The 26,777-nt window shown below is 40.9% G+C and overlaps 1 protein-coding gene and 1 pseudogene across 4 annotated transcripts in view; both read right to left on the bottom strand.

Annotated features, from left to right (window-relative positions):
- Positions 1-26,777, bottom strand: part of TULP4 (TUB like protein 4) — a 230,710-nt gene that overhangs the window by 116,992 nt on the left and 86,941 nt on the right. The window lies entirely within an intron of this gene.
- On the bottom strand, positions 11,105-25,939 carry LOC108384243 (large ribosomal subunit protein eL21-like; annotated as a pseudogene).

Genomic DNA, 26,777 nt, shown 5'->3' with positions numbered 1-26,777 from the left:
TGCATTTCTCTGATGACTAGTGATGTGGAGCATCTTTTCATGTGTCTGTTGGCCATTTGAATTTCTTCTTTGGAGAAGTGTCTGTTCAGCTCCTCTGCCCATTTTTTAATTGGATTATTTGCTTTTTGTTTGTTGAGGTGCGTGAGTTCTTTATATATTTTGGATGTCAACCTTTTATTGGATCTGTCATTTATGAATATATTCTCCCATACTGTAGGATGACTTTTTGTTCTATTGATGGTGTCCTTTGCTGTACAGAAGCTTTTCAGCTTGATATAGTCCCACTTGTTCATTTTTGCTTTTGTTTCCCTTGCCTGGGGAGATAAGTTCATGAAGAGGTTGCTCATGTTTATGTCCAAGAGATTTTTGTCTATGTTTTTTTCTAAGAGTTTCATGGTTTCATGACTTACATTCAGGTTTTTGATCCATTTCGAATTTACTTTTCTGTACGGGGTTAGACAGTGATCCAGTTTCATTCTCTTACATGTAGCTGTCCAGTTTTGCCAACACCAGCTGTTCAAGAGGCTGTCATTTCCCCATTGTATATCCATGGCTCCTTTATCATATTTTAATTGACCATATATGTTTGGGTTAATATCTGGACTCTCTATCCTGTTCCACTGGTCTGTGGGTCTGTTCTTGTGCCAGTACCAAATTATCTTGATTACTGTGGCTTTGTAGTAGAGCTTGAAGTTGGGGAGCGAGATCCCCCCCCCACTTTATTCTTCCTTCTCAGGACTGCTTTGGCTATTTGGGGTCTTTGGTGGTTCCCAAATGAATTTTAGAACTATTTGTTCCAGTTCGTTGAAGAATGTTGTTGGTATTTTGATAGGGATTGCACTGAATTTGTAGATTACTTTAGGCAAGATGGCCATTTTGACAATATTAATTCTTCCTCAGCAAGAGCATGGGATGAGTTTCCATTTGTTAGTGTCTTCTTTAATTTTTCTTAAGAGTGTCTTATAGTTTTCAGGATATAGGTCTTTCACTTCCTTGGTTAGGTTTATTCCTAGGTATTTTATTCTTTTTGATGCCATTGTGAATGCAATTGTTTTCCTTATTTCTCTTTCTGCTAGTTCATTGTTAGTGTATAGGAAAGCAACAGATTTCTGTGTATTAATTTTGTATCCTGCAACTTTGCTGAATTCAGATATTCTAGTAGTTTTGGAGTGGAGTCTTTAGGGTTTTTTATGTACAATATCATGTCATCTGCAAATAGTGACAGTTTGACTTCTTCTTTACCAATTTGGATGTTTTGTATTTCTTTGTTTTGTCTGATGTCCATGTACTATGTTGAATAACAGTGGGGAGAGTGGGTATCCCTGTCTTGATCCCAATCTTAGAGGAAAAGCTTTCAGCTTCTCGCTGTTAAGTATGATGTTGGCTGTGAGTTTGTCATATATGGCCTTTATTATGTTGAAGTACTTGCCCTCTATGCCCATTTTGTGGGCGCAGTCACTCTCAGGCTGCTCCCCTGCTACGGTGTGGCCGCGCCAGAGAGGGAATAGACGGGAGGCTGTTTATCGCCATGAGGGGCTTCAGAACTGCGTTGCCTCCCAGGGGGCTGGGGTGCCTAAAATTCCCCGGGATTCCCAGCTGCTGGGCTGAGTGTGCCATGACGGTTCCATCCAGCTGTGAGGTCCCTGTCGCTTTAAGACTTTCAAAAAGCACTCACTTTTCTTTTGTCCCAGCAGCACCGGCTGCGGGGGCCCGCTCACAGATTTTACTGTTCTGTTTCTCTAGTATCCAGCACCCCATGCACTGTGTGTCTGTGCCCCAGTGTGGATGGCTAGGGCTAGGTATTTAGGAGTCCTGGGCTGCCTCTCCCTCCCCGCTCCGACTCCTTTCCTCCCACCAGGGAGCTGGGGTAGGGGGTGGGGTGCTTTGGTCCCACCGGGCTGCAGCTTGTATCTTACCCCCTTCGTGAGGTGCTGAGTTCTCGCAGGTGTAGATGTAGCCTGACTGTTGTACTGTATCTTCTGGTCTCTCTTTCAGGAATAGTTGTATTTGTTGTATTTTCAAAAATATATATGGTTTTGGGAAGAGATTTCCACTGCTCTACTCACGCCGCCATCTAACTTTTTTATCCCACTTGATGTAAAGAAAGCAGAAGTTGATTATCACAGTACTTTCCTAATCTGTAAAATTGGACCTCTGCATGCAGAGTTAAGATTTCTGTAAATGTTCTTTAATCATGTGACTGAAATGACTAAAAGCAAGGATGATTCTTGACAAGAATATGACAGAGGTAAGTCAGCGTGAGAGCAAAGACAAAAGGGCAGAGAGAGCCAGGGCTCCGCTCCTTGCACACAGACATGCTGGGGTGGGTGCAGGGTGAGGGAGGCCAGGAGCAATGATAGCAGCAGCAGCAGCAGCTAATGTGCACAGGGGCCGACACCCTGCTAACAGCACCACAGGCATTTTCACTGAGGATTACCCTGCTGGCGAGAACTACTGTTACCCCTGCTTCAGTGATGAGAAGACAGTGTGGCCCAGGAAGATCTCCTAAGCGGCCAAGGTCTCAGAGCTGCTGCAGGTTGGGGCCATGCTGCAAAGCAGTTGCATCACTGCTACTGGGGTCAAGACTCATGCATGGCTCTTGAGTCTGAGTCAAGAGCCAGCCCAGAATACCTCACTCACCTCACATTTCAGATCAACTCCAGGAAGACTTAGCAAAGTATAGAACAGCAAACCACAACATATCCAGTTATAACAGAACTGCACAGGTGCAGCATCTCTGAAAACTGGCAACTTTCTACGCTTTAAGACAACAGCAGAAAAACAACAGATTCAACTACAGAAGCAAATGCAGGCCCCTGCACAGGTCTGTAGTGGATACCCCTGTTCTCTGTGGCCAGACCTCTGCTTTCCACAAGGCAGGGAGTGACTCCTCGTCTCTGCCATGTGCTGGAGCCAGCACAGCCCATCAATGTCTCCCGCAGGGGCCACGACTCAGGCTGGCCAGCCAGGCCTTTCAAGGATGCTGACAGTGACTGCTCCTGGCAGGATCTGACATGTCAGCCCTGGGGGATAGGGGGTCTACTTTTTCCCTGCCACTCTGAGCTGTTGGGGGTCAAAGCAGCCTCGGGCAATCAAAAACCACCTTTTATGAAGACACTGACAAGAAAAGACATCAACACATGAAGCAGAGTTGAGTGTGTGGACCAAAACGTGCCCAAAGCCAGACTTACTCAGGGTGTTTCAGGTACAAGAGGCAGTAAGTTCCCTATTGCTGGTTAAGTTAGTCAGATTTATGTAACTTGAAACCAAAAGAGATATAGCTAATGCAAACTGCAATTGCTAAATTAGTAAATTTAAAATGTCAAAACAAACTAGAAAAAATGTGTCTATCAAATATGACAAAGGATTAAGAAGAGCAAATGCTATCAAATATGACAAAGGATTAAGAAGAGCAAATGCTAAATAAAGGGAAAAGCTTGGTTTCCCTAGTGAGCATAAAAATACAAATTTAAACAAACAGGTTCAATGGCTGTGTAGGATGGTGGGTGGCACACACATCATCCAGCCCCAACAATGCTCCCTCCTTGTCTGCCTCTGCTGGTTTCCAAGCCCCGCTCTCCACCACCACCCTCCCACACACACGCCCGTGCACATAGTCAGGACTGACCGTGTGACATTATTCTGTCCCATAAGATGTGAACAGAATCCACCCAACCACCCGATGCTCTTGCCTTAAACTCTAATGTGCTGGGGAGAGCTACAGCAACTACCTTGCAGCCTGTGGGTAAAATTGTAACATTTCCAGAACATCACACCTGGCTTTAGTACATCTGCATATCAACAGGTGCTCAAGGGAGGAGAGAAGTATGGTTTTAGTGCATTTGCATCACTCCTCAGGGGTGGAGAGAAGTTCATCTCCATATCAGTGGGTAATTACCTGTGCCAGGAGGGCTCATAAGTACCCAAGAGGAGAGAGGAGGGCCAGTTCTGCTACTGCTGGAGCAGGAGAGAGAGTTGGCCCAGTTTTGCTCCGGGATTTCCTCTCCCCAGACTTACACAGCCAATTAAGAAAAGGCCAAGAGAATTGCCGAAACGCTAGCCTCAGGCTTCTGAAACATGGGAGCAGCCACTTGGGCCTGGGCTTCCTATTATGTGATTCAGATTCCTGTTTGCATGAGCCACAGTTAGGCAGATAGTGTTCTTTCATTCAACAGGCATTTACTGCCACATTCCAGGCAACTATTCGGAACTCTTGGAATACAGAGTGAGCAAACAGAAGAGGCCTGCTCTGGGCGCTCCTTAGACACAAAGGAAAGGGCCCCAGCCAATGCAGAAAACATTCAGTGTCGACTCATAAGCAGAACTCACAATAACTACTACAAAGGTTGTAAGATAAATTCTAGCCGGAATAAGCAGGCAAAGAGAGGCAACAAAGGGCCAGGCAATTTATTTAAATACCCCCGGGCGATGTTCTCGGGGCCTGGGTACTACAAGCCAGAGAAGTCACGCCCGGTTAAGGAGGTGGGGGTTTATAAGGGATTAGGAGGGGGAGGAGTGGGCAAGCTACCCTAAGGGGTGTTGAGAGGTATGATTGACTAAAGGTGACATAATAGTCAACTAGAAACTTTTTTTCCTTCCAAGACGGAGGAGGCTGACATCCAGGTCTTAGTTGGCACATCAGGATGGAATTCAGGGAGAGCTGTCCCCTTTCCATATACGGCACGGACTTTGGGGTCTGGTCTGTTCTCCCCCTATGGCATCTCTCTGTTCTGTTTGCATGTCCTTGTTTTTCCTTTCTCCAGCCTAACATAGGTCACTGTAAAATATACCATCCAATACTGGCAAAGACATGATAAAACTGCTCTTCTTAAACACAGCAGTGTACACTGGAAGTCAAGCAGGCCACATGTATCAAAAGAACCCATTCTCACTCTCAATTCATTGTCTTTTATCCAGGAATTCTGCATCTTTTACACCAGGTATGGAAACACATTTGGAGACTCATCAGTCAGTATTTCTCATTTATTTTAAATTCTTAACTAAGGAACAACATGTTGCTAAGATGAAAATACTTCTAAAAATATTGAAATTTTACTTTCATGTTTCAATCTCCTGAGAATCTCATAAAGTATAGCTGATTCTAAACCACTGCTAACGATTATGTGGCTTAAGCCATAGCTCCTTGTAATCCTCTCCCGTGGACATGTACTTCATACATGCAATTACTAAAAGGAAACGGAATAATAGCTAACAACCTTGATGTATGCAAGGGCTGCACTTGCTCTTCAATTTTTCAAGATAACTCCATTTCATAATAAAATACTTTCTTATGATTTTATTTTTAAATTTTACGAAAGGAAATAGTAACACTCTCATCTCCTACCTGCCGTCAAACATAACACACACACAAATACTACATTAAGAAATCCTTACAACATTAAGCTGTGCCCATGCTTTTATTTCAAATATTTCTAATTTATTCCTGTTTTCAAACATAGTACCCGTGAAAAACGAAATAAAATAAATGTGCTAATTGAATGACATTCTTCACTCTCTTCACTCTTGAGTTTTCAGTTCCATAAATAGTATGCTCATCTCCTACCATACGACTTTTCAATTACTTGATACACAGGCTGTGATCTTCTTAGCATTCTGTCTGCTCCTTTTCCTACTGTGATTTGATTTTTCCCATCTACTGGGCATAGTAATGAATTTTCTTTATCTAGGAAACTGTCACATAAACCCCACCCTCTAGACGGTCTCTGGAGACACTTCCAGTTACAAACATATTTGATGAAATAAAGTATAAAGATTGATAGTTAGGCCCATCTTATGGGGGCCAACACTCTGTTCAAATGAAGCATGAACACGTTGCTGCACAGAGTTGGCTTGAAAAGGTCACAGTGCAGCAACGCAGCTATCTGAAGACACCACTCCCCAGCTAAGTGCACCTTGCCATACTGCAGTACCTGACAAAACCAGTGAGAATTCAGGTCATTATTTTTTTTAAGTTGAAGAGGCTAACAAGTCAGGAGAGACAAAATAAAACATCCACCAATACCCAGCTGAATAATAATTTGTTTGAATAACACCCATTCATTGAGTAACAATCTTTTTATCTTTATTCTTTTTCTTTTTGTAAGTGTGATAACAAAGGTATTATATACAGAGAAAAAAGCAAGCTGCTGATCAGGTGTACCATGACTCAATTTTTATAAACAGCTGTGCTCATTTCTATGCATGTTATGTGTCTTTCTGCCTGTTCTTGTGTGCACACACCTGACTCAATTTTTATAAACAGCTGTGCTCATTTCTATGCATGTTATGTGTCTTTCTGCCTGTTCTTGTGTGCACAAAAAGGTCATAAGCAATGCAGACTGTCATCAATGGCTGCCTCTCCAGATACTGGAGAGTGTATTTCACTTCACATACTTCTTTACTTCTCACTGTGCACACGAACAACATGTAATTAAACAAGGTTTAACACTATTAAAACCAAATAAATTTACCTAGCCTAACTGCTGGTCCAATGCACATCAATTTTGGTTCAAGAGATCTGAACGAAGCTATATTCTCCAATAGATACTCTAACCTTAAACCAAAGAGGTATCACTGGGCTCTGGCCATCTCTGGCCAAGTCAGTACTGATAAGCAGCAATCTTGTCAAATGCATTGTTAGCCAACTCCAAGGAGTGAGGCACACCACATGATTCATATAGCCTTTTTTAGCATTTTGCAATTAATTACATTAATTAAAACCTAAGAAGTAATTTGTATAAAATCTTCCAAATCTACTTCTATTGATCACCACATCAATATATGTATTTTTGCATATAAGATAAGAAATACAAGGAAAAAATATGCTCCTTCTTTTTTAACTCAGAGAAAAGTTGCCTTTCATTGATTTTAGTTGCCAGATTTGGTGAGAAATCCATAGCCTACTAAGTAAAATAATTTCAGCAAAAACATACCATAGCTGACAAAATTATGGAATTGTTTATTTTACTTTCATGTATCTTTTTGAAACTACAGATCAGCAAACCACATTATCTTGAGTTTGGACATTCCTTTTCAAACATCAGATAAGAGATCAGAGATACAATTGGATAGAGTGACAACAGGCCTATGTTCCTGGTAGTAAGTACTGGTGTCGCACACCGACACTGCTCTGTGGCAGGAAGTGTCACTTTCGTTGTCCCCCAGAGCTCTCAGATGAACTGTGTTCCAGTCTCATCTAGTCTGTGCTATATAGTTCCTTAATAAGATTTCCATTTTGATGCAAAGTAACCATAATTTACTGAGTTAATCTATGTTGAGGACTTCTGAAAGCTATTTTTGTAAGCAGGAAATTTTACTTTTCAGGAGGCTGTTTTGTTTAACAATAATATAACTATACCTGTGCAGAAAACCTGTATCTGTGATCAGGGCTTTGTTTGATTCATTACAAAATTAGTATATTATTTTTCTCTAAGCATCTTCTATGATAGGTAAGTCCAATTATTAGCAGTCTTCTATCTAAACAAAACATCAAGGCTAATTATCTGCTAGTTAAACACAGAAATTACTAAATTCTATACTGTATGAGTAGGATGGAATTTGGCAATTTGCTATGTAACAGATAGAAAACAGAAGATGTGATTATCCATATTTATATCTAAACCATTTTAGATACTCTATAATCTCTTAAGGCAAGATTTCTCTCCAAGTAACTATGTTAACATGTCATAAATAAGACAGCAGAACTGACTGACTATAGAATTCATCGGTGGAGGAATGATTTTGAGTTGTTTAAATGCACATTCAGGAATGTGAATTTAACAATGAAAACTAAGTTAAATTTTCAAAGACTCAATAAAGGCAGGTCATTAAACAATTTCAGTTGAGACTCCTAAGATGGCGGTATGAGAGGTGAGAGAGACAAATTCTCCCAAAACTGCATATATTATGAAAATACAGTTAATACAACTAATCCTCAAAGAGCAACAGGAAAGAAGGCTGCACCAGACAACATGCATCTGGAGAACAGAACAGACCTCACGAAACAGGGTACCATGCCAGAGCCTTGATTTGGTGGAACCCCAGCCCATCCCCCAACTCAGCTCATCGGCGGGAGGAAGAGAAATGGAGCAGGGAGGGGGTGGAAGCCTAGGACTGCTGAACACCCAGCCCTGGAGATCTGTTATGGGAGAACAAACCTACGCTGCATGGTGCTCTGGAGATTACTGGAGTTGGAAAGCTAAGACAGGTGGAATACTTGGGGAGACTGAGATTCCAGTTGTTTGTAGAGGACAGGGATCCACGTCTGGACACTCTGGGACAAAGGAAAGGTGGGCAGGCTTCCTAGTAGCGAGAGGGCCGCTGAAGGGGTGGGTTTTGCATGGAGCTTGCTGCTGGGGAGAAGGGGTAGGTGGAAAAGGTTGTTTAGGTGCGCTTTGCCCAGCAGGTTGGGAACTTCCGGGAGCTTCAGGCGCTCCATCCCTCTGGCTGGCTACTCAGCTCAGAGGCCCTTCACTGTGATACACAGCCTAATGCACCTTCCTCCTGGCCAGCTCACAAAACCAGCAGTCTCTGCTCTGGCGTCAGGCCATCTAGAGGGAAGCCCCGTGTATAACACCTACAGAAGCACAGAGCCTTACACCTGTGTGCTCGGCTCACAGCTTCTGACAGTGGAGACAGGCGCTGCAGACAGGAAGCAGGAAAAGTTCTTTCCTTCCCCGAGGCACCTGTGCTGCTCCCGAGACCCCTGACATCACTCCAGGGGCTAGGCACCTCCAGAGACTAGAGCTTCTGGGCACTAGAGGGCACCACATACAAAAGTGAAATGTCAAAGGAACCTGGTTCAGACCAAAATCTCACAAACACCAGAAAAAGGGCCAAATGAATCTGAACTCATCAATATTAGGGAAGGTGAGTTTGAAATAAAAATCATAAACATGCTTATACATAAAAATATTCAAGAAATCAGGGACAAATTTAGGATGGAGATTGAATCATTAAGAAATTCCATATCTGAAATGAAACATATAATGGAGGGATCTAAAAGCAGATTAGATGTAGAAGAGATGGTAAATGGAATAGAAATTAGAGAACAGGAATAGAAAGAAGCTGAGGCATTCTTTGTATTCCCATTATAGGAGTACCAGAAGAAGAAGAGAGAGAAAAAGGGATAGAAAGTGCCTTTGAGGAGGTAATTGCTGAAAATGTCCCCAGTCTGGGGAAGGAGATAGTCTCTCAGGCCATGGAGGTGCACAGATCTCCCAACACACGGGAACAAAGGAAGACAACACCAAGACATATAACAATTAAAATGGCAAAGATCAAGGATGAGGACAGACTTTTAAAACCAGCTAGAGAGAGAAAAAAGATCACATACAAAGGAAAACCCATAAGGCTATCATCAGACTTCTCAACAATAATCTTATAGGCCAGAAGGGAGTGGAATGATGTACTTAATGCCATGAAGCAGAAGGGCCTGGAACCAAGAATACTCTACCCAACAAGGTTATCATTTAAATTTGAAGGACGGATTAAACAATTTTCAGATAAGCAAAAGCTGAGAAAATTTACCTCCCACAAATGACCTCTACAGTGCATTTTGGAGGGACTGCTATAGATAGAAGTATTCCTAAGGCTCAATAGCTGTCACCAGGGGAAAAAAACCACAGCAAAGTAAAACAATTAATTACTAAGCAGAAGCAAAATCAAATCAACTACCCCCAAAGTCAATCAAGGGATAGACAAACAGTACAGAATATGATACCTAGTATGTAAAGAATGGAGGAAGAAGAAAAAGAAGGAAAAAAAAAAAGAATGTTTAGGTTGTGTTTGTAATAGCATACTAAGTGAGTTAAGTTAGACTGTTGGATAGTAACCTTTGGTAACCAGGAATCTAAAGCCTGCAATGGCAGTAAGTACATACCTATCGATAATCACCCTAAATGTAAATGGTCTAAATGCATCAATCATGACAGAGTCACTGAACAGATAAAAAAACAAGACCCATCTATATGCTGCCTACAAGAGACTTATGTTCAAACCCAAAGGCATACACAGACTGAAAGTAAAGGGATGGAAAAAGATATTTCATGCAACCAATAGGGAGAAAAAAGCAGGAGTTACAGATTTCAGTTGAATTTTATGAGGGTGATACAACTGTCAAAAATTAGAATAATCTAGAGAGAGTGTATACTATTAGCCTGCCTTTCCAAGTGACTTGAGAGTCCTGTGTGTAATAAATGGCTATAACCATTAAATTGTACATGAAAATGTCATGGTATCCTCCTAGTGAACATATGGAAAAGCTATTTCCTGGTTAACCTTTGCCTGACCCCTATATGGGGTTGTGCCCTGCTGGCACAAGCACATGCCACCAGCATGTGGCCAGCCTACACTCCACCCCACCACTACAGCCTTTCCAACTCCACCCACACAGACATTTTATGTTTAATTATATTCAGTAACATTGTATTTTTCCCTATTATTCTGTCTTCTTAAATGTAGTATAAGTTCTTGTTCATGGAGAGCTCAAAAGATGCCTACATTGTATGTGTTTACTCCTTACCAGAAAGGGAGAGAAGCTGTTACCAGTCCTTGCTGAATGAAACTGAGCATCCTGTGTTAAAGAATCCGTATCTCTTAACAACTCCTTCACCATACTGCTAGCCTTCTCTTGACCACGCAGGGACGGTTTGTGTATTCTTCCTCTCCAAAACTCAGGTCAAACCCAACTTTCCCTGTAAATTCTTCCCTGATGAGGCCCTCCCATCCCCAGAGAGGGTGAGCCTCTCACTGCTCCACTGTCTTTGGTACCTGCACAACCCCCTTTTAGTTGTCCCCTTATACTGGACTTGGGTGCGCCTGTCTCCTCACCGAACAACTTTGCTATTGAGGGAAGGACCACATTTTATTCAGCTCTATATTCCCAGCACCAGATGCTGACACATGGTAGGCACTCAACAAATGTTTGATGAGTGGAGGAAAAGGAACACGGACCAAATTGTCAACAACTGACAAAAATTAAAATCCTAAATTAAAAAAACTCCTATTTAATTGTTTAAGTTATGACTGGGAACCTGCCTTCTTTAACGTTGCTCACTTTTTTTTTTCTTTTACAGTCCAGAGGTCTTTTATTTTTTTTTAATATCTATGAAGTCATGAATTAGTAGGTTATGGGCTCCAGCAGCTCAGGCCCTTTGTCATTTGTTCTCACAAAGTGTGCCTCTCCAAGGCTGGTGCTTCAGCTGAACCCAAGTACCTTCCTTCTGCTTCTGATCATTTTCCTTCACACACTTCAGGAAGCTATCTTGGCTCTCTCAGTGCTTAACATGCACAATACGTACATTAATTCTCTTTGCAAGAACCTTGCCCTTTACTAGTTTACAACAATGCCAGCAGCATGCTGGCTGCACTGCAGACACTTCGGTTTGGCCATGGTAACATCTGTGGGACATTCCTTTTTGAACAGTGCCCATTCCCTTCATGTCTATTACATCACCTTTCTTGTAGATTCGCATGTAAGTGGCCAAAGGAACAACTCCATGTTTTCTAAAAGGTCTAGAAAACCTATGGAGGCGCGCCACTCCTCTTTCCCTTTGTGTTGGTCATTTTGGTGAATTACTGGAAGATGGTGGGTCTGCCCAAAACTTACTTTTGGTAAGCAAAGCAAGGCCACACTTTTAAAGACAGAAATAGTACCCCAATAACTATATAACACACCAAAAAAAAATCCTTAAAAAGCTACTTTAGGAAAATGTTATATATCAGACCTGCTTTAAAACAAAAAAATACAATGAGCCTTAGGAGATAAGTGCCATGAATAGAGCTAAACTAGAAACTCTTACATAACGATAGCTGGTAGAGCGTGACTGGGTTTATTGCGTTAGTGTTGTCAGAAAGGGCAATGCACCTATAAACAAGTGTGACCACTCCTTAGAAATTAAAACTGTGAACATTTGGAATTACATGGAGAACACAGGACAGGCAGCTCTGTTGCCTGTGTCAGTTGCAGGCTGAAAGCAAAATTGCTGACCTTGGCCTCCTCTCCCACCTGCCGGAGCTCCCGCCATAGAATCCAAAACTGGGGGCAGGATCTTACAAGACTAAAAAGGAGTTTTCCTCTTTGAATTTCAAAACTCTTCCTCAGTTTCTTTCCATTTCTGGAAATTCATGATAACCCACAAAACACTGCTCATAGCTGTAATCTACCTACACTACCAGGTAATTCCTGGAAAATATCTGCTTTGTACTTCCAATCAGTGCCTGAACCTACGCAGGCCTCCAACTGCTATGTTATTACAAGTCCTAGGGGCACCATTAAAACAAGTCCAGAAGCAGTCTGTACAATGACGTTCCCCAAGAGCGGGATGTGGAACACAGAGATTCAGTTTCCTAGTTTGATATAGCTTACAAAATAAAGGAAAATAAGCCTTTCTCACACTCATCTCTGAACAACTGCATGGGCTGTTCCCATTTAGTAAGATCTCCTGGTTTCTCTGCCCACATGGAACCTACCTAGTTGCCAAGGACCAATCTGGCCCTAAGTGCTTACCTTCAATGCCTGGAACACAGAATAGCCTCAAAAAACACCTGTTGAACATATCAACATGAAAAATAACTAAAAACATGCCACATTGTAAGGCAGTTGGTCAATAATAAGCAAATGTCCTAAGGAAAAGTCCATGTGGTCTGAGGAGGTTATAGGCCATTCAGACACCCACGGTGCCATAATCCTTGAAAAACATTAATTTCATTTATACAGTATTACCATGTGGAGATAAACTCCATAACTGGGAGTGGAAATGAACAAATTGTTTTTCAAGAATTTCCCATATTACCAGTCTTGGTGTGGCATTCAAGGCTACTCCAGGCACAAAGCCACTGTGACGATGAAGGTGCGCGCTGCACTCCAGCTGTTCACTCAGTCCCCACGGCAGCAGCTTGCCTCTCCTCCTCTACCTTACCCTGCGGCTCATCAAAGGAATGCTCCCCCTGGGAGGCAGAACAGGCAGAGGAGAGGAGTGCCAGCACCCTGGCTCCCCACTTTCTGCCTGGGTGCCTCACTGTCCCGTGCCTCGGCTCCCTGCACAACGGGGTGGTCACTAGACCTACCCCCAAGGTGCTGCTGTGAGGATCCCCAAGTTGGCAGGTGCTCAGCGCTCAGTGCACTGAGCGTGGCACACAGTGAGCACCACGGGGCACCAGCCAGTACTGCTGCTGGGACTCCTATCACCCACCATCATCAGGCCCCACACTTTCTACTTTCTCCCTAAGGATCATTTACTTACACTTAAGCTCCCACCCTACTCACTACCTGTTCGGATGTTCAAAGCCTTCCCATCTGAGCAGTGTCAACCTGGCCAGACCTTGTTCCATATGAGTGGTACATAATCCAAATATCAGCTTGATTTCCTAGTTTTCATATTTATGCCTCATGTTTTCTAACTCATTTGCTACAGCATGTGCTTTTTCAGAATGGGAAAGTAATGAAGCAGCAAAAACAAAAACAGAACCTTATATTGTATATTATACTTGGTAATAAAAAAAACACACACTTAAGAAATGTGATATCTGGGATGAGATAATCATAAAAAGTTCTAAGGGGAAAAAGGGAAGATTATGGCAAATGGGGGCCATGAGCTCCATGTGCATTAGAAGCATTTTTATTTTAAAAACCAGGTTAGCTGAAATGGATAAAATGCTTGTCATTTCTGAGTTCATTTCTATTATTAAGAACAATGATTCTCAACAATTACTGAAGCACTCCAGGGCCTTTCCAATTATCTCACACTACTCAGATTCCCAAAATACAAACTGATTTTTAATTCAATTTTATCTTTAAAAAGTATGCCACACTGCACTTTGAGGAGAGTGTCGAGATGTCAGAAAAACAATGATATTTCTGCTATTATGTAATACAATGGCTTCTGTGGTTCCATGTTAACAGCCATAAAAAATTTTTAAATTTCCATCTCTACAGTTGCTTGCTTTTCTGGTTTTTCTGCCTTGGAAAAGCTGGAGAGGGGTGATCAAAATCATCACGTAGTCTTAAGGTGCTGCCTTCTGAAGGCCTGATCAGTCCTTGCCTGTTTTGTTACTGTTGAGCTTCTGGTTTTTGTTGTTTTTTTTAAGCCACCCAACAAGACTTCTTTTTAATTAGAAGATAGAATGGAATTGTATTTTTTTAATTAGAAAATATTGGGAGGGGGTTCTCTTGTCCCCTCCTGGCCTGAGCCAGGAGATCTGTCCTCTCATTTTCTCTCTAAATAAAACCCTCAGCCCAGTGGCTGTAATGGGGTATGTGGTAGGGACTCGATAATGGGGGGAGTCTAGTACCCATAATGTTGCTCATGTAATTGTACATTAATGATACCAAAATAAAATAATAAAATAAAATAAAAGCCTCTGCTGTACTCTACTAAAAAAAAAAGAAAGAAAGAAAATATTAGGAGATTTAAATCCACTCTGGAATCTGAGCAGAAATAGGTTTCTTGGCTGTAATATACCATAGAGACTTTTACCTTAGCAAAGTATTTGGCTTTGAAATAGAAGTAGGTTGTTATTTGTCAGGCAGAGGAACTAAACACTGTGTTATAAATTCTCCTGCAGCTTCTACTTCACCTTAGAGCAAGTCATTAGTAAAATATGAGGTGGAGCATCTAAATATTTTTTAAATTACCACTGCACGCTTTCTGCGTGCCATGCACCACACTTTACAGACACATGTCCCTTAATGATCCAGTAATCCTAAAGTTGAAATGCTATTCCCTAGACCAGCTGGCATATTGTTTCCTGACATACATAACAAGAAACTAAACCCAAAAAGTGAATGTATTGGCTGACGTAGGTGAGGAGATGAGTCACGGCCAGCAGCAGAACGAGCTTCAGGTGTAGCCTGAGTCCAGGTCCTATCGATGTCACTCCAGGCTCTGGCTCTTCTCCATACTGGCTTTTTTTCTGGTTCCTAGGCTTAGTATGAGGATGACTGCCCCTCCAAACCTTACATCATCCTTCTCATTCAAGTCCAGTGGGAAAGAACAAGAATTTTGTTCTTAGATACACTAACCAAAGTCATGACTATTCCTGAGCCAGCTGCTATTGGCCGGGGAACTGCAGAGCACAGCCTAGCACACTGGACCACCCATGGCTGCACAGCACCCTAGCAGGGGCCCCAGCAGGCTGGGGTAGGGAGGGCTGGCATGAAGGGTGGACGGATACAGGACATCAAAAAACAACAGATGACTACCACATTTTCCGTTTGCTAGAAGAGAGAACCAAGATCTCAAGAGACTTTAAATAAACTGCCTAAGTTCAGAGCTACTGACTTCATCCATATGTTGTTACCACTGCACAATTCACCACAATCAGAGGCAACTGCAGTTACCTGTTTCTTGCATATTCTCCTGGAGACAGTCTATGCATATAAAAGCATACATGTATGATTTTCCAAAACCAAATGGCAGCATCACCTGTTCTATGTTTTAAAAACATACTAGAAACTCAGCTCCCACCCTTGGAGTCTCAAGTGAAGCTGTCTTGATGAAACATAACAAGGTTATCTACTCAGGACGCCTTATGTCTCAACATCCCATTCCTGTCCAGGCCTCCTCCTCTGGCAGAGGCTAACTTAAAACCTCTTAATACTCAAATGTCCTCTCTTGTAAAATGACATTCATCACAAGTAATCATAACAAAATAAAAGCTGCACAAAATATGGGCTGCCCTGAGGTTAAAATCATGGCCTTTCAATGAAAATCTATTTGTACTTTAAATTTTTATTTCAATAAGATATAAAGGGAGATGCTTCTTGCAATCTCATACTATATTTCCTACACTGGCTCTTCAGCACTATAAAATAAAATAACTCAAACAGCTTCCTTCAAAGCAGATCTACATCATGGCACATTCTTCTGCAAGGTTATACAGTCACACAGGGACCTAGAACCACAGTAAGATTCTCTGTACCATACTGAATGAACAAATAATATGCTAAATACTGTACAAATACTGCAAAGATAAATTATTTAAAATTTAACTCTGCCTGTTGTAACAGAGGCAACTATATGATTTTTATGTACTTAAGAGTGTGTACAGATGTGTATTTTAAGACAATGGTACTGACCTACACATCATGCCCCAGTCACCCATCCTGAAGCTGTTATTGTAACAGCAATGTGAGGTTCCGCTCCTCTTCCAGGACAGAGACTCTATGCTCAGCAAACTGGAAGAAATTAACTGGCTGACCCAGGGGCTGAAGCAATACCCTGCTCTCTTCAACAGTGTTTTATCGGATTGAGCTAATTAAGCCCAATTCACAAAAGCCCTCAAAGACCATTAGGGATGAGCTCCTGATATACTTTAAACATGACAAAAGGCATTTCAGATGCTGTTGAAAGGGCTAAAAACATGACCTGAATCAAGCAGTTAAACTGAAGAGAACAACTCAATTCTGTTTTAAATCATTTTAGCATTAACAATCAATTTTTCATGCAAAAAATTCTCATTTTATAGTCTTACTATTTTCCAGACAAACCAATCAACAGGCAACAAAATCATCAAAAGGAAATTCCTGAATCAGCTCAAACTTCCACTTGAGATTTGAATATATTCCTTCTGATGTTGGTTTTGAGGGTCTAACATTCTGAACACCAGGTAGGACCTGGTATGCCAGAGCCCAGGGCCACAGTCAGAGGGCAGGCACAGGCACGCGGGTCCAGGCAACACCATCTCCTACACCTGGGTTCCACTAAGGAACCCAACTTTCCCTCCATTATCACCTCCTGGCCTTCCTTCCTAATGCTAGGCCCTCACCCACCTCTTCTCTAGTAGCACCTGGTTCCCTAAAAACTGGAGCTATCTACAATTCCTTCTTCTACTTAGAAGGTTAACAATAAAAGAATCTCTGAGAACCATCATCCTGAAATCAAATACATATTTCCTCAAAATTTCTGTTTGTCAAATTTAATAGGCTATTTGTAAAACTCTTAAATCCTTAGGTGTAATTTTAAAATTCAAGCATGAATGGTAAATATTATTTTTATTAAAATGGAGTGGGTGTTTCAATTTGTGTTCAGTCTTTTTGTAGGTCTATATTTTAAAATAGACTGCACCTCCAGTTTTAAACAGATACCATATGGCTGCTTCCTTGCTAAGTTATTTATTTTTCAAAAAATGTTAACTGCAATTTTGGCAGTTCTTCATTAAACATTATTCATAAAACATAAACAGCTCTAGCAACCATCCATGAAGAGTCTTCAGAAGCTTGTAAGAAAAGTAAATTCCACCTCCCTCTGACAATGACCCATCTCTATACCTTCTCAAGTCCCCTTTGAGCCATGCTGAGATAGTCAGATTGCTGGAAAATCTATTATTACTTCCTTGTAGAAAATGAAAATGACTCCTCAATTCTTAAGAAGCTGTTTCTGGAAGATCCATGTCTCTGGTGTCATGCGGAGGAAAGAGGATGTATTCAGGGAAAGAAAAGGAGAGTGGCCAGCTCCAATCCACAGCTATGTGGTCTGCAAGGCATTAGTCCTATGGTTTAGAGAAGTTATTTTTTTCTACAAAAACAAAATCCAGTGTTGGAAAATAGTAACTGAGAAGGCAAACAATAACTGGAAAAGCTTATGCAGAGGCCACAGCACTGTGGACATCTTTTAAGATCAGTAATTCATGAGCTTGTTTAGGCCAGATCCGTAAGGACTGGAAAGTGATTGGCTGACTGTAACGTGCCAAACACCAGACGCCAGATAGCTTCTCTTGTTGCCTGTTGTACATGGGGAAGTCAGAATTTTTGGAGCTAGAAGGGACCTTCGAGATCACTTAGTAAAGATGAAGAAACTAAGACAGAACTTCTGGGCACGATGGCTTGTGAATTCAGGTTTTAAACACCAATCACTCCTGCAAAGGACATCAATGACAGATAAACTGTTTCAAGGAAGAAAGAGAGGGAGGGCAGAAGTCATGTTCACAAACAAGGAAACAAGACACATAAAACAAAATGCAGGCTGACAACAGGAGCTGAAGCCACAACTCTACTGTCAGAAACAGGCAGAGGCCTGGAGTAGAACCAGTGGCCCAAGGCCCATACTCATGGTTAGCTAGGGTAGAAGGGAGGCACACAGTTCAGAACAGGAGTCACTGCGTTAAAACACATGGGCTGGACGAAGCACATTTGCCTGGGGAAAGAAAGCAAAAAGGCTCCTGTGACTATTGCTGGGGCGATGGCTGAGAAAGCCAACCTTGGGAGCAGCAGGAGGAGGCACAGAGACCTTTGCAACCAAAACCTGGCCACAGGGACAGCCCTGCCTTTTTCTCGCTACCAGGGAGGACAAGCCAGAGCCTCCAGGGAAGATCTGGTTTTAAGCTAGATGCCTGGGTGGGGTTGAGACAAGGCAAAACCCCTACACAAGAAGCCCTGAGTGTACGGAGAGGGACACAGCAGCCCAGTAAGACAGACTTCTAAACTGAAAGCCCAATGCACGGAGTGGAACTGACTTCAAGAAAGACCGATAGTCAACAATCAGATAGAGTCACACCTGACGAAATGAAAAAGCAGCAAACTGAAAACAACTTTAATACAGATGTGTTAAAACCTTCAAAGAGATATGAAAGAAAAATAACACCCTCCAAAATTTTTGAAACAATATGTCAGATAATGAATCAAGGGGTAGATTTAGAAACAAAAATCTATTTGAAATCCTGGGAATGAAAAATCTGGTCACTGATTAAAAACTCAATAGACAGGAGAAACTCAACACCAGGCACAAAAAGAAAACTAGTACACAGAAGCTCACTCAGAGTTGGAAAAAGACTTAAAATATATACAGAAAAGTTAAGTTACATAATCAGTAGACAGAAGAAACAAACATGTAAATATTATTTCCAGAAATGAAGCTACAAGGAATGGAAGGAATAATATTAGAACTAATACTAAACATTTTGTAGAATTGAAGACATGGTTCTTGATACTGAACGTTCACAGTGAGCGCCAAGCAGACTGTATAAAAATAAATGCCCTCCTAGACAGATTATGTGACACTGGAAAACCTCAAGGATGAAGAGAAAATCTTGAAAGACTTCAAAAGGCGAAAAAAAAAGAGTTAAAAGTGAATGATAATCAGACTGGCAGCAGACTTCTCAGTAACAAAAATGAATACTAGAAAACAATAAAATCATCTCTTCGAAGCTTTCAGGGGAAACCCCTTGTCGCCCTAGAATCCCATCCCCAGGGAGAGTGAGCATAATAAGCAAAGCCCCTTCCTGAGACATGTGACCGAGCCTACCTCCCACAGCCAGCCTCCACGAGAACCACTAATGACATACACTTCTACAAAAGTAATTAAAAAACCCAAGGGAAGCAAAGGGATGCAAGAAGCTGACAGAGAATAAAAGGCTTATTTTCTGACTCCCGCTTTGAGATTCTTTCCTCTAAACTAACTCTCTGCCTCTTTGCTTTTAATTTCACATTTTGATATTTTAACTTCCAGAGAAGATATAAAACCACAAATTGAAAAACATCAAAATACTGTTCATGACATTCATTTGTGAATTACTTCCAAATTTCTCCTTCCTAAACTTAAAAGCTTCCCTGTACTGTGATATAATGAGGAAAAATTCCAAAAAGTTATTTGGTAGTCATTTCATTTACTGTACATTTCCTTTGTCAAATTAGCTGGCCTTCGGCAATGTGTTTCATTTCTTCTATATTTAATACAAAATCCTGATATTTTTAATCCATTTTAAAAGATGTTTTGATAAGTAATTCATAATTATCTTTGATTTGTCCCTAAATGAAGAGAAACCCTGTGCATTAAACAAAGCTGCATTTTTCTCTTAATGTGACATTATTCAACTTTTAACATGCATTCATTAAAGTATGACTTTGCAAATACCAACTGTGTACTGACTTAATAAAAACAAAATACATGTGACTATCTTATCTTTAAACTCAAATGGAAATAGGAGTTAAAATACAACATACAAAGGTCTAGCTGGCCTCCAAGTGAATAAAATATAGGTGCCCACAAAGATGCAACAGTGATTCATAAACCAGTATTTGTTCCTTTGCACAATCTGCAATACATTAACATATTGCCTAAGAAAGTCATCTCAGAATCTCAACATCTTGATCACAGAGCAATTACCTGCCTATTTTTAGGCCCTGTAGATTACTGTAGCCTTGCACATATAGCAAGCAAGGGGAGAGTCTATCGTTTTTTTCATGTGATAAAAGAGGTCATAAAAGGAATGTTAATTATAACGGCATATAGCAGGAAAACACACCCTGGCCCCAAATACAGAAACTGTGACTTTGTATCTGACTCTTCAAGTCAGATCTACTACACAACAACAACTTTTGTGTATGGGTTAGTGCAGATGTAGACAATCTACAACTCCAGGCACCAAAGATCTTAGAGAAGTATAAATACATTTACAAAACTCCCTCAGTGTTGGCAAGTCAGACCTGGACAGACACCAAGTGCAGTCTGTCTGTTGTGCTGTCGGGGACTACAACAGTATCAGACTTCACTGGAACAAGTGTGGCGTTTTCTATAAAGGATCACTTGGCAGGACATACTGGAAGCCAGTCTGTGGCCCGAGTCAGTACAATAACCAGAAGAGTGTGGGTTCATATCCCTGGGCAAGAGCTGATGCTGCTCAACTGTTATTTTTAAACAGAACAGTTATGCAACAGAGCTATTTCAATGATGCTAAGGGACCTTCTGTGTAGAATCCAATAAGAATCATCTCAAATCAGCCTTATAACTACTAAAGAAATCCTGAAAGCTGCAGAGCTTGAATATTCTTGAGGCAAAATGAATAATCCACCTAAAATTTCTAGGTTGATGACTGGGAAATATTCTAAGCCACAAGAAGTAAACAGAAAAGACAGACTCATCTATAAGATAACCTCTAACATCAGGAGGAAGCTGGCATAATTTAGAGGAGTATATACTCTATTAGAAAGAAAAGATGCAATAAACATGAAAGTGGCAAGACAGCAGCTCCAGTATGCCAAGAGACTTCCCTAACTTCCGGGAGGAGCAATCACATTGTACTCCATACATTTTTATAGAGGTCTCATCTTTACAAGGTAAATGTATATGTATTATTTTTAAATACAAAATTGGCAGCTTGCATCTCTAGAAGAGGAAAACACTTAAAATGTCAACTGATTTGAAGAACAAGTTATAAAATAGGGATTTACTGTTGATTAAGTGAAATACAATACTAATCTACCAATTAAGGAGAAACGAATGAAAAGCCAGATGGTCTGGAACACTGTAAATGGGCTTTGAGGTTCTCTTTCTGGGCCTAATGCACATCTCCTTGAATGCTAAAAGGCAACACCTTGCTATTTTTAAACTGTGAAAAAGACTCTACTCAATTTTTAAAAATTTTATTAAAACTATAATTAAATACTACTCTATTCAAATAATCAATGGACCTGGTGGCACTGTTAACAGCAATAGCTACTCTTGATTGTCTGCTGCTCACACCCTCCAAACAGTTCCAATCTCCCTCTAAGTAAAGGCGAGATCCTGGGGCAACAGTACTACGGATTAGGAGAGGGGATAAGTGGAACTATACTGCTTCAGGGCTCCTGTATTTTACCAGAAGTGATTCAGTATTAACTTAAAATATACTGTGATAAACACAAGATAAATGCTACAGTCCTTAGAGCAATCACTAAAAAAAAAAATAGAGCATAGAAACAGAACTCATCACATAATTACACAAAAATGGAAACCTTTCATGCTGAGGTCTATTTACCTGAGAAGAGAGGATAAATTCAGGTCATTAAAAAATCTTCAATTTACAAGTTAGAAATCATATTATCTGCCTTTGATATATGTTCGTAGGAAGGAATAAAGCAGTAATTATCAAAGAAAGATTTTTTCTTTTAGAAAAGAGGGAGTGTCTCCCCCAAGCTCCACGTGCACATACCACTGCCAACCATGAGATCACCATTTTCTCTGAGTTTAGCGCTAGGTAAATGAGGGGACGGGAGGGTAGATGGGCACAGACATGTACACAAATAAAAACAATAAATTAGAGGCAGAACCTTCCTATGAAAAGCTACCTTTTAACAAAAGCATATCATCTTACTCCTTATTTAATATCAGAGAATCCATACTGAGGAGAAATGTGCTTGAAATGAATGTAGCTGACTGCTGTCTACCACGAAAAGCTTGGGCGCCTTAGATGAGCACTGGCTTTGGAGACCCGGCCTGCTGCCTCCAACCCTCCTCCCGGGCCCTGCCCACCAGCTGCTTGCCTTCTCACATCCCTGCCAAGTGCCCGGGCTGGCCTCACTTGTTTCCCATACTTTGGGTAGAGAACTCATCACCTCTCAAGAGCCAATTCAAATGTACTGCTTTTGAAGAGTGTTCTCTGACATCATCGGAGATACCTAAATTATCACAGTGCTTCAGGCATTCATTTACTGTAGGATTTTTCTTGATCTATTTTACTGACCTATAAATGTGTCTCCCACCTTCAAGTAAGACCCCTTTGAGTAAAGAACCATTTTTCACAGGTCTTTTTATACCCAATGCTAAGGACATGTGACAAGCTTATCAAGGACACTTCTACTGCAGGAACCAACAGATCCGTTTGTTATTATCTAATTACCCAAAAGGACACTGAGAAATGCCCACCCTGGAGTTGTCTTTGCAAAACAGGTGCTAACTACCTAAGCAAGGCATGAATCCATGTACATCAGTAAGTTTTTTCCAAATGGACCAATTCAATTAAATAAAGTCTTCCCTCCCACCCCCTGCCTCCCCCCACACACAAAAATAAACATTACCATGAGGATTGATAAGTTTGTTTAAATAAATGACATACCTTAGTAGGGCAAGGGTAGGGTGTTCTGAGAAAAATTCTGACACAAACAATACAAAGCACACTTAAAATATACACAACAGAATTACTTTTGCCTCTAAAAAAGAGTTCATACAGCTATATGATTACAAAGTCTACTTAAAACAATTCTCAAAGTTTCTCAGGTCCTATTGCTCTCCCCTTCCCCACCCACACCCCCATGTGGTTTTACAGAGAAAATTCTGAGAACACATCTTTGGGTGGCATGGGAAGGGTTCAAAGGCTGAAAATCAGGATAGTCTCTGGACTTACAATATTAAAACAACTTATATTTGCATGATGCTTTAAAATTTTCAGAGCTTTGATTAAACCCTCTTATTTAATGCCCAGGTCATTCAACAGCGGTAGGTACGATAGACTTCATCATGATCTAGTTCCCAGAAGTGAACCGAAGGTTAAGTGATATGCCCAAGCTCATCCCCAACTTAATAAATGCTCTAACTGGAACTGCAACCCCGATGGACCTTCAGAGAGCCATGAATAACTGCAATCCTAAATTTTACAAAGAAACAGATCAAGAGGTCATAGAGTTCAGTAAGCAGCAAAGATGGACATGAAAGCTTTCACCTTGCTTGGCCAACCAACCCAGCAACTGCAAAGAGCCTGGCATGCGGGAGTCCTGGTAAGTCCGGGCCCTGCGGCGCCCACGGCGGGGTGGGGCAGGGCAACATGAGGCTTCTGGCACAGGAACGGTTTAGGTTCCAGGAGACATTTCCTTTTCTGGGCACAGGATCACAGCAAAACGTGTAGCTCTTCTGGCCAATAAAAACAATAGCGGAAACCACAGCTCCTTCTCCACTATTCTACTGGAATTCCTGGCATCTCGGGTCTGGTGAGCTTACTGTGGTCATTACATCCTCAGACATGCTTTGTATAGCAAGAGGGATTCCTGGGAAAGAGACTGTTTCAGTAGTCCTTCAGCTGGAAGCTAAGGTTTATATTTCAAATGCCTATAGGAAGTAGGACCACAAACAAATGACTCTCGCCTAATTGCTGGGATTTAAGCCTGACAGCCCTCTGCCCATCTCTGCTGCGTAACACTAACTGCTAATAATGTCATGTTTTTTCATTAAAGAAAGCATCCCTCTTGAACACGAATTTTTAAATATCAACTTTATTAAGGTACAGTTTACATATATAAAAGGCACATCTTAAAAGTCTACCTTTCAGTGAATTTTTATCACAATCAAGATTCCATCACCCATAATAATCCTAATGCACCTATGCCCACTCAATCCCCCCAGACAATCATTGATTTGTTGACACAATGGATCAGATTTATCTTTTCTAGAATGCAATCATATATTGTGTATGAAATCACCTGTCTCCTTTCACTATGTCCTTGAGATTCATCCATATTGTATGTATGAATTTGAACCTTAATTTTTAGTAGGTATCCTACCTGATCTTGAAATGCAGCATGTCCCAAAGTGAAGTCCACATTCTTTACCTTTGTCAATCACATCCAGTCCATAAATTTGGGAGTCTTCCTGAGTTCCTCCTTACCTGCCATCCACATCAAACCTGCCAGCAATCCCATACTCTGACCTCCTCTGAATCTTTCAAATTTGCCCTCTTCATTCCCATTGTCATGGCCTGAGCCCACCGTCTGCATGGATTCCTACAAAAGCCCAAAGTCCAAGCTCCCAATCCCTCTTCTCCTTCACCTCAAAACCTACAAACACACAAGAGCTTCTGTAAATGCAAGTACATCAGGGTCACCCCCTGCTTCTGCTCCTTCAGCTGCTTACCATCGTCCCAGGACAACACAGTCCCTTGGCTGGTTCACAAGGCCCCATCTACTCACCAGCTTCCTCCCCTACTGCACTGATGCTTGGACAACCAATCTCCTCACAGACTTCTATTCACCCTTCAAAACTGTATATAACCCAACTGGTCTGACCCACACACGGAAAAATTCCCCTCATTAGGCTTCTGGAACATATGTGCGGACCTCTGCCCAGCTGCAGCTTCACTTCATCGCATCTTTCCTCATACCTGGAGACAAGCATCCTGAGGACAAATGTTTTATCCTTTATTCACATTTGTCAACAAGTGACCTCTATAAGTATTTGGCGTTTTTTTTTTTTGAAACAAGAGAAAACTGACACTTTGCTGTCTACTTACTACACACATTCCAAGTTTGTCCAAGAAGACAGTTTTGTCTTTGTTTCAGTGATACCAGCCAGCAAATTTGGTGACATCACATGGAAAATGTTGGCCAGTTGGTACACAAGAATATGGCCCCCAACTCATTCACTCTGTAATGACATCCTGCAGTTGGACACTCTCCAAATACCTTAGAGATGAACTAGAAGAAGTTAAAACACATGAAGTTACTCACACTTCAGCTTCTTTCCTCACTACTTCATTCTTTCTGTCAACTTACAATAATTAAATACTTTTCTCCAAGATGAGCAAACACTGGGGAAAATAAAGATGTAATAATATGCTAATAAAATCCCTAAGGTACAGTGGTTTTATAACTACCCTAAAAATTCCAGAGGTGCTCCTTTGCAAACAGTGGTGGTAGAGAACCCCAAAGACCTTCTGGGTAAGGACACAGCACCCCCTGGGTCAAAGGGAGAGCTCCCTGAAAGATTCTGCAGCCCATTTCCACAGCAACCACTGTGGATGACTCAGAGAGGAAGTCGGTCTCTGATGCAGGCAACAACTGCCCACATAAAATAAAACCACTTCAGAGAATCTCAAAGTCAAAGGTTTTGTGTAGAAGAGTTTTATTGTTGGAGAATTCATTGTTTCAATCTCCAGAAAAGAAGGAATTTTAGTGCTTGTAAGGACTTTAAGAACAATCTATTCTCAGGGGTCTAAAATTTAAAGACAGAAAATAGAAGTACCACTGATTTGAACATGTCAACTGATGAGCAATTCAGCATTTTAACACTCACTATCTGAATCTCCACAAACACCATGAAATAACAAGATCTTGAACTAATTAAAGAAGCTATAAATTCATAGCTGGAAGTTGGAAAGGTGTTTTCTCGTACAGTAGAAATGAGAATGCATTTGGAATTTTACTAAGCACACTGCTTTCAATTTATAAAGTATTAAAATTTATATACATACTGAATGTTTGTTCTATGGGTTCAAATTTTTGAGAAAATTACAGATAGCTACAGGAACTGGAAATGAAATTGTAGAACAATCACATTTGCAATAAGAGTAATTAAGGTAGGATATAAGCAATCCATTTAAAGAAAAATTATAAAACCCTAATGAGAGATAAAGAAATGGAAAGACACACGAAGATTCTTTCTGGAATAACAAATATAGCAACGGAGACATGTGCCCAGTTAATACGTAGGTCTGAACATTATAAAACTCTCAGTAGAAAGCTTTTGGTAGAGTCACTAGAGGCAGGGACCGGGGAAGCCGACCCGTTACCGGGGCTAGTCTCGGGAGGCCAACTGGCCACCTGCCACAGATTCCCACCACTCCCATGCAGAGATTTCTTGCTAGCTCACCCTTCCTTGGTGCCCAGATTTTCTCATAGCTAGAACCTGCTGTTCCCCATAGCCCTGGCTATTAGGAGTAAAAAAAGATAGTAAAATTTATCAGCAAAATTAAGTAGGCACAAATACCAAAGAATATTTTGAAGGAAAAAGAAAACTTATTTGCCTTCCCTTTACTATTTAAGTCATAATACAAATTTAGAATAAAGAGGTTTATGTATTTAACTGTCATAAAAGCTAAATGTGATTGTTAGAAATATGGAGGGTGTGATTAAAGATAAAACAGGATTAAAAAAATTTTTTTAACCCATTATTATAATGGGTGGAGAAAACATGATATAATATAAAATCTTCTATATTCCAAAAGTTGAAGAACTAGTACCAGTCCCTATAGGTGACAAACTGAGATTTAAAAATTTCAACCTAATTAGTAAATGAAGAAATACAAACAAAACCATA

The sequence above is a fragment of the Manis javanica genome, chromosome 13, assembly GCF_040802235.1.
Source record: "Manis javanica isolate MJ-LG chromosome 13, MJ_LKY, whole genome shotgun sequence".
Classification (NCBI taxonomy): Eukaryota; Metazoa; Chordata; class Mammalia; order Pholidota; family Manidae; genus Manis; species Manis javanica.
Note: the sequence above shows the minus strand (reverse complement) of the source record. Positions and strands in the feature narration are given on the sequence as shown.